Source organism: Magnolia sinica, chromosome 12 (genome assembly GCF_029962835.1).
Source record: "Magnolia sinica isolate HGM2019 chromosome 12, MsV1, whole genome shotgun sequence".
NCBI lineage: Eukaryota > Viridiplantae > Streptophyta > Magnoliopsida > Magnoliales > Magnoliaceae > Magnolia > Magnolia sinica.
The window spans coordinates 48,096,134-48,104,710 of NC_080584.1; the positions used below are offsets into that span (position 1 = coordinate 48,096,134).

The 8,577-nt window shown below is 37.5% G+C and overlaps 1 non-coding gene across 1 annotated transcript; it reads left to right on the forward strand.

Moving 5' to 3' along the window:
• The first annotated feature begins 7,751 nt into the window (after window positions 1–7,751).
• On the forward strand, window positions 7,752–7,858 carry LOC131222078 (small nucleolar RNA R71). The gene has a single exon (XR_009159786.1). It is a non-coding gene; the product is annotated as a small nucleolar RNA R71 (small nucleolar RNA).
• The last annotated feature ends 719 nt before the right edge of the window (window positions 7,859–8,577 follow it).

The window sequence follows — 8,577 nt, forward strand, 5'->3', positions numbered from 1 at the left end:
CAAACAGGCCTGTGAAGCACCGAGACGAGCACCTTCCCATGCTTCAGGTACTGCTGCACTGGATGCCTCTAACTTACATCATGAGTTGGAGAAGAAAATGTATGGTAAAGCTTCCAAAACTGTGACCGAAACAATGGCCGAGAATGAGGATCCTTGGGAGGTCGAGCTCAATGAACTACGAGGTTAGATCAGCGACGTACGATAGGCCTATCTCACGCATGCTCCAACCTCGATACAGGCCATGTTGGAGGAAACTGAGCCACTATTCATTGATGACATCATTCAAACTCAACTCCTGCCCAGATTCTGAATGTCACAAATCACCCCTTATTCTGAGTCCACTGACCCGACCGAGCATCTAGAATCTTTCAGGGAGTGGATGGAGCTTCATGGTGCCTCGACTGTGGTGATGTACCTAGCATTCTCCTTAACTTTGTCAGGAGCAGCTCGAAAATGGTTTTGGCAATTGAAACCACAGTCCATTGTTCACAATCCCAAGTGTAGGGTCACAATGTAGTAATAATCTCGATGAGACTAAGGTCGAATCCACAGGGACTAATCTTGTGAGTATTTTGAAAGCAACTAGAAGTAGAACTAGAAAAAATATGTGAATTTGAATTTGAAATAAAAGGAAGTAATTGTGAGAGATTTAATTAGAAACTTCAGAAATTTAAATGTGGGAACTAGAGTTTCCAAGGATCCACTTGTAGTAATCAGGGTGATGCTATGCTTGATTCAAGGACACAATTGGAATTGGAGACCTATCTTATCTAGTTGGAAGATATAGCAATAAAACCAAATTTGAACTTCCTTTGACCTAATTCTCAATGGATGAGAGTTGTGAGGATTGGAAGTGATTCCATCACTTAGCCATGCCCTATAGACAATGGCAAACAACAGGATATACCAATTCCACAAACATAGGAGAATTATAAAGATTATAATGGATTTCATCATCCAACCATGCCTAAGAGATGATGGTGAACAATAGGATTTCTTAATTTCATAATCTCGAAGCATGAAAAGAAGATACTTAAAGCTATTGCATATCGACTATAATTTGAGTCACAATAAACCATTAAAAACTAAAATATTCCTTAAATATCAAACTAGAATCAAAGTAAATTCAACATAAACATGAATCAAAGCAATAGAAACATCCCATCACGCTACAGGCTTCACCTCTTAGCCATAGCTAAAAATTTAGCTAACTATAAATATGATTAGATCTAAAACCCTAGAAGGAAGTATAAAAAATTAAGAAGAAAGAGAAGAAAAATGTTTGGAGACGGCTCTCCACCCTTGTGCTTTACTCCTCCAAACCTTAGATGATGCCAAAGGATGCCCTAGGGACTCCTATTTATAGTCGTGTAATACCTTCGTTCGCACCGACTTGGAAAAATCTAGAAACCACCTCAAATTTACACAATTTCGATTCTATCAAAGTGTCTTCGATATGTCCTTCGATTCTATCAAATAGTCTTCGATTGAATCGAAGATCGATCTAGAACTGTCCAGCGAGTTAGGCCTGAAATTCTTGATTATATCAAAGTGCCTTCGATATGTTCGTCGATACTATCTAATAGTCTTCGATTGAATCGAAGTCTATTCTGGCAGTTTTCTAGAATTACACTTTTCTGGTCTCGGAATCTGTTTTCAAGATTCCTTTTCTTTACTTTAGGTCTTCGATTCTCTTCCTTCTTCACTTGGTTTCCTTAGATTTTTGGCATGTGAATTATTCAATCTTGGTCTCTTAAGATCCATCTCTTGCCTTGGTGATCTTTGAGCATTAAATTCATGCTTTTAGCACCCTTTTCAATCTAAGCTCTTAAATTCACCTTGCAACACAAATATGAGTAAAATAGAACATTAAGCATTATCATGTTCATAAAACCAAGATATAAATGGGGGTTAATATGCAATATTTGACCCTCAACATAATCCCCAGCCAGCATTTTGCTAGTCCTGAGTAATGTATGCAAAAAATATTTCGAGAACCACAGGATAATTTCTATAAGCTTAAGTGGTTTTAAAATAATATAGATAATAGAATTCTAAAATATAACAATGTTGAGCATTACTTCGTCCCTGCAATTCTAGCACTTGGTAACTTCCTAATCAAGTTCAAAGGATTAATCCGCCAATTAGAACAATTCCAAACATTGAGTTCCATGGGTGTATAATAAAGTCTAGACTTATCACAATCAAAGGTTCAATTCTTCATTTTCATGATAACATTAATAATTCAAAGAGCATAAAAAATCAAGACAACCAAAACCTAAATCGAAACTTGCCTCACAGTTCTTCTTTTAATTCCCACTTTTATTCCTCTAACTTTTGATTTTTCCATCAATGACTTTCACGCTATATCAACCATTTTAACGATCCTTAATAGGTGGCCTTTTCGAAGACAACTGTTTTTTAGCTAAGTATTAGTGTTATTATTATTATTATTGAACATAATGGACAAATTCACCAGGTTGGTTGCTTTTATGCTAAATAATCTCCAAGTTAACAATTCAATGTTGACTGAAGCTTTAATGTGAAAGCTAGATGTGACATATGACATCACAACTTGATCAATGTTTAAAACTCTACTCATGGATTAATAATTCGAACTTAACTTTGAAATCTCTAAGTAACCCATTCCAAGAGATATAAATCATCAACATTAATCATCCTAATTTTAATTTTTTTATTTGCCGTAATTTTTTATCAAAGACTAAGAAAACAACTGATTAGTTTACCTAATCTCCCATCCCTAACCTAAAATCTACATTGTCCTCAACGTAAAAGAAATAAGCATGTAATGCAAAAGAGGCAATGAAAAGAAAAAGGGAAGTAATAGAAAGATAGTACCTGAAGAAGGAATTTTGAGGCTTTTCTAATGATCTCAGTATGAAGATGGGTTAACACAAAAGACTTAAACAGATGATAAGCAAACTATCTTAAAACAACGGAAAGCAAACTATCCTAAATAGCAGAAAGAAATAAACCTAACTACACCTCCATCAGACTAGGAGGTCATTCCGGGGAAACAGGATCAGTCAGAGACACGAACATGTCCTCTGAATCAAAATTTTCAACAAATGGTTTTAAATGATGTCTATTCACTTTGAAATCATTGCCATTATTTGGATTCCAAATCTTGATGGCCCCATGAGGATAGACATTAGAAATAGTGAAAGGGCTGGTCTAAAGAGATCGGAGTTTTCCCAGAAATATATATAACTGATAATTGTACAAAAGGACCTTCTGACCTGGTGTGAATGATTTTCTAAGAATGTGTTTTTCATGAAACACCTTCATTTTGTCCTTATAAATTCTCGAATTCTCGTATGCATCATTCCGAATTTTTTCGAGTTCATTCAATTGGAGTTTGCGTAATGAGCCAACATTGTCTAAATTGAAGTTCATATTTTTAATCGCCCAATAGACCCCATGTTCCAACTCCATAGGTAAGTTGCAAGACTTCCCATAAACAAGTCTAAAGAGAGACATTCCAATAAGGGTTTTAAATATGGTACAGTAAGCCCATAAAGCATTGGTCAATCGGATTGATCAATCTTTTCGATCAGGGTTAACCGTTTTCTCCAAAATATATTTGATTCCTATTAGAAATCTCAGCTTGCCCACTTGTTTGTGGGTGGTATGGAGTGCTCACCTTGTGAGAGATGTCATATTTCTTCATTAAGTTCGCAAATGGCCTATTACAAAAAAATGTGAGCCCTAATCACTAATGATGGCTTGAGGCGTTCCGAATGGGGAAATGATGCTTTCTTTTAAGAATTTAATGACCGTTTGATGGTCATTGTTCCCGCATAGAATAGCTTCGACCCATTTAGTGACATGGTCTACTACTAGCAGAATGTACAAATTCCTAAATGATTGGGAGAATGGTCCCATGAAATCGATACCCCAGCAATCAAATGCTTCTATGATAAGAACGAGGTTTAAGGGCATTATATTTCGACCGGACAAAGCTCCCAATTTCTGACAAAGGTCACAAGCTTTGCAAAACTCATGAGTGTCCCTGAACATAGTGGGCCAGTAAAAGCCACATTGTGAAATCTTTGTTGTGGTCTTTTTAGTAGAAAAGTGACCACCACAGGCCTGAGAGTGATAGAAGGAGATGACACTTTGGTGGTCATTATCTGGCACACATCTCCTTAAGATTTGGTCTGAACAATATTTAAACAAATACAGATCATCCTAGAAAAACTTGCGTACCTCGGCGAAGAATTTTTTCTTATCTTGCGCAGTCCAATGTGTTGGCGTGAAACATGTAACAAGATAATTAGCAATATCATCAAACCAAGGTGAGTGGGAGATTTTAAACAATTGTTCATCAGGGAACATGTCATTTATCTATGTCTTCTTAAGGGAATCAGGTAAATCAAGGTGAGAAAGATGGTCAGCCACTACATTTTCTACTCCCTTTTTATCTTTATTTTCAAATCAAATTCCTAGAGTAGAAGGATCCATCTTATCAAGTGGGGCTTAACATCATTCTTAGTAAGAAGATACTTGAGTGCCGCATGATCTGTGTAAACGATGATCTTAGATACGATCAAGTAGGATCTAAATTTTTCCAAAGCGAACACTACAACTAAGAGTTCCTTTTCTGTAGTCGAGTAGGTCACTTAGGTAAGATTTAGAGTCTTACTCGCGTAATAAATAACATAGGATTTCTTATCTTTTCTCTGGCCTAAAACCACCCCAAGAGCATAATCAGACGTGTCACAAATAAGTTCAAAAGGAATACTCCAATCCGGTGGCTGCATAGGTGTGGTGGTTAGCATGCTCTTAAGCTTAGAAAAAGCTTCTTGACATTACTCAGTCCACTTGTTTGGTACATCCTTTTGAAGTAGATTGCATAAAGGATGAGAGAGGTGACTAAAGTCCTTTATGAATCTTTTATAAAATTTAGCGTGTCCTATGAAGGATCCCACATCTTGTATGTTCTTGGGTAGAGGTAAGTTAGAGATAAGATCAAATTTCGCCTTATCCACCTCAATTCCTTTGGACGAGATGATATGTCCAAGGACAATTCCCTTACGAACCATGAACTGACACTTCTCCCAATTTAGTACCAAGTTCTTTACCTCGCATCGCTTTAGCACACATTTAAGATTCTCCAAACAATCGTTGAAGGATGGACCAAAGACAGAGAAGTCATCCATGAAGACCTCTAAATATTGCCCCACCATGTCAGAAAAAAAAACTTATTATGCATCGTTGAAAAGTGGTGGGGGCATTACACAGTCTGAATGGCATCCTTTGATAAGCAAAGGTGTTAAAGGGACATGTGAATGTGGTCTTTTCCTGATCTTTAGGGGCTATCTCTATCTAGTTGTAGCCCGAATACCTGTCAAGGAAGTAATAGTACAAGTGACCATCTAGGCTTTCCAAAATTTGATCAATAAAGGGCAAAGGAAAGTAGTCCTTCCTCGTGACGGTATTCAATTTCATGTAGTTAATACATATTCTCCAACCAGTAGTAACTCTAGTTGGCATGAGTTCATTATTGGCATTGGCAACTATGGTGATTCCGGACTTCTTAAGAACCACTTGAGTTGACTCACCTATTGGCTATCCGATATAGGGTATCTGATACCCACATCTAATAGCTTAAGAATCTCAGCCTTAATCACTCCCTTTATGTTTTGATTTAATTTAGGTTGTGGTAGTCAGGAGGTCTTTACATTGTCCTCCAGATAAATGAGGTGAGTACAAATCAAAGGGTCAATTCCCTTAAGGTCCATAATTGAAGATCTAAGGGCTCCCTTATGCTCAATGAGAGTAAAGATAAGCATACTCTCTTGTTCCTGCTCAAGTTGGGAAGAAATCACCATCGGGTATGTCTCATCTTGACTTAAATAGATATATTTCAAATCAAGGGGTAAATATTTTAGGTCAAGCTTCAGTGCCTTAAGGTTAGACGGTAGAGGCACTATATCGGTTTGGGGTAATTCTTCAAATTGTGGCCTCCATCGGTTGACTTCAAGGACTGGCATGGTATCCAGCATGGTTCCCATCTCCCTAATTGTATCATTATCTAAATCATGGGAGGGGGACAGGCACGTCTCTAGGGGGTCAGAAGCTAAATTCAGAAGAGTTCTTTCTTTCACAAAAGAGTCAATCAGGTTAATATCATGGGAATCGTCATCTTCCTCTGACTATTTGCTCGCATTGAAAAATATATTCAGCTCCAATGTCATATTTTCAAAAGACAAACTCATGACTCCATTCCTACAATTAATGATTGCATTTGATGTAGCAAGGAATGGGTGACCAAGAATGACGGGAATTCGAGTGCTTGTGTCCACAATGGGTTGAGTGTCCAAGATAATAAAATCTACCAGGTAGTAGAATTTGTCAACATAGACCAACACATACTCAATTATCCCTATTAGTACACGAACTGAGCGATCTACAAGTTGTAATGTAGTCTGGGTGGGTTTTAATTCTCCTAGACTCAGTTGTTCATAGACCGAGTAAGTGATCAGATTTACACTCGCTCCTAAGTCAAGAAGTGCGTGCTCGATCCAGCAATTCCCAATTACACAAGCAATGGTTGGGCTACCGATATCTTTATATTTCTGTAGTACATCTTGCTTCAGGATGGCACTCACTTTTTTTGTTAAAAAAATTTTCTTTTGAATATTTTGTCGTCTTTTGGTCATACACAAATCTTTTAAAAATTTAGCATATGAGGGTATTTGTTTAACGACATCCAATAGAGGAATATTGACCTTCATTTGTTTCAGCACCTCTAAAATATGCTTAGAGTTAGAGAGAGGTTTTGGTGCAATTAACCATTGGAGAAATGGAGCAATTAGCTTGCCTCAGAGTTCCGATTCTAATTCTTGTGGAGCAGTGCTAGATCTATCATTGTTATCCTCTTCTAGGTCCTTAGGCTTTTTAGCCCTGACCAGAATGGTTTTGTCAATGGTCTTCCCACTCCTAAGAGTGGTGATAGATTTAGCTTGCTCCATGTGATTTAAAAAGCTTGGGTCGTTGACTTCACATTGTGGTTTTGGATTGGGAAGAGGTTGAGCTGGAAGGCTTCCCTTATTCCCAATCACATTCTTTATCTCAAGCCCTTATATGGCCTTTATAAGGTCTTGAAAGGCATGTGACATCCCCTGATTGAAAATATCTTGATTTTGAAGATGCTTTAGAACCGGATCCTCTTGAGGTTTCCCTTGATTTGGAATTTGATTTAAGAATCTTTGAGTAGTAATTTGTCCATTCCTCCAACTAAAGTTGGAATGATTTTTCCAACTAGGATTGTATGTATTGGTGGTGGGTCTATTGAAAGGTCTTTGGTAATTATTCATGGCATTAGATTGCTCATTCAGTACCTCTTGAAAACAGGTATTATTGGGCAATTTTCAATTGTGTGAATGTTGCAAGCACAAATACCGCAAACAGTTTCCTTAGCCTTATCCTTCTTTAATTCCATGGCTTCGAATTTCCTTATGAGATTAGCCACTTTAGCATTGATATCATCATCCTCTTTCAAAACGTATATTCTGTCCCCCTCCTTTAATTGAGTCGGCCTAGAGGTGGTGCTCGATTTTGGGGAGACGTCCCATGATTGTGCATTTTCAGCAATTTTATCCAAATAATCCCACACATTATCGACGTTTTTGTTCATGAATTCCCCATTGAACATTGTCTCGACCACTTAGCGTATGGAGGATGTCAGTCCATCATAGAAAAAGTATGTAATGCGCCACGTTTTAAAACCATGTTGTGGGCATAAACTAACATGATCCTCGAACCGCTCCCAACATTGGAAGAATGTTTCATCTTCCTTTTGGGCGAAGTTCATGATTAACTTTCTTAGGGTGTTCATTTTATTTTGTGGAAAATTTTTCTTTATGAACTCCCTTATCATATTGTTCCATCTACTAATAGATTGAGGACATAACGAATGCAACCACGTCTTAGCTTTCTCTTTCAAAGAAAAGGGAAAGAGTTTTAGCCTGACGGTGTAATCAGACATGTTAGGAAAATATAAAGTGATTATGATCTCATCAAACTGTTTCAAGTGTAGATATGGATTTTCATATTCAAGTCCATGGAATTTTAGGAGTTGGATCACCCCTGGCTTGATATCCATATGTCCCATATTTTCTGGAAATACCATGCATGAGTGCGTGCTCACCCCCGCCGGTTGTAAATAATCTTGTAAAGTATGAGGTGGGGGTACTTAATACACCTCATTCTCATCCTAGATTTTCTCAACCCTAGGTTGAGGTAGATTTGGAGGTTGATTGGCAGGTTGATTGGTAGCCATAACTTCAGTTAACTCTATGGATCTCGAGTTGTGTCTAATCTTGTGATGGATAGGTAACCCCTCAGCCAATCCTCTATCACTCAAGAGACGTCGAGTGTTATCACGGACACCCTTGGGCATGAAACACTCTCAGCTCTCAATTTTAAAATATAACCTAAACCTAAAAAGAAAGAGGAAAATAGAAATCTAGAAATAGAAAGAAGTTATCAAATTAGAAGTTTCTATATTGGAATCCTACAAAATAAAAAGGAAAGTACATTAGTTTATAG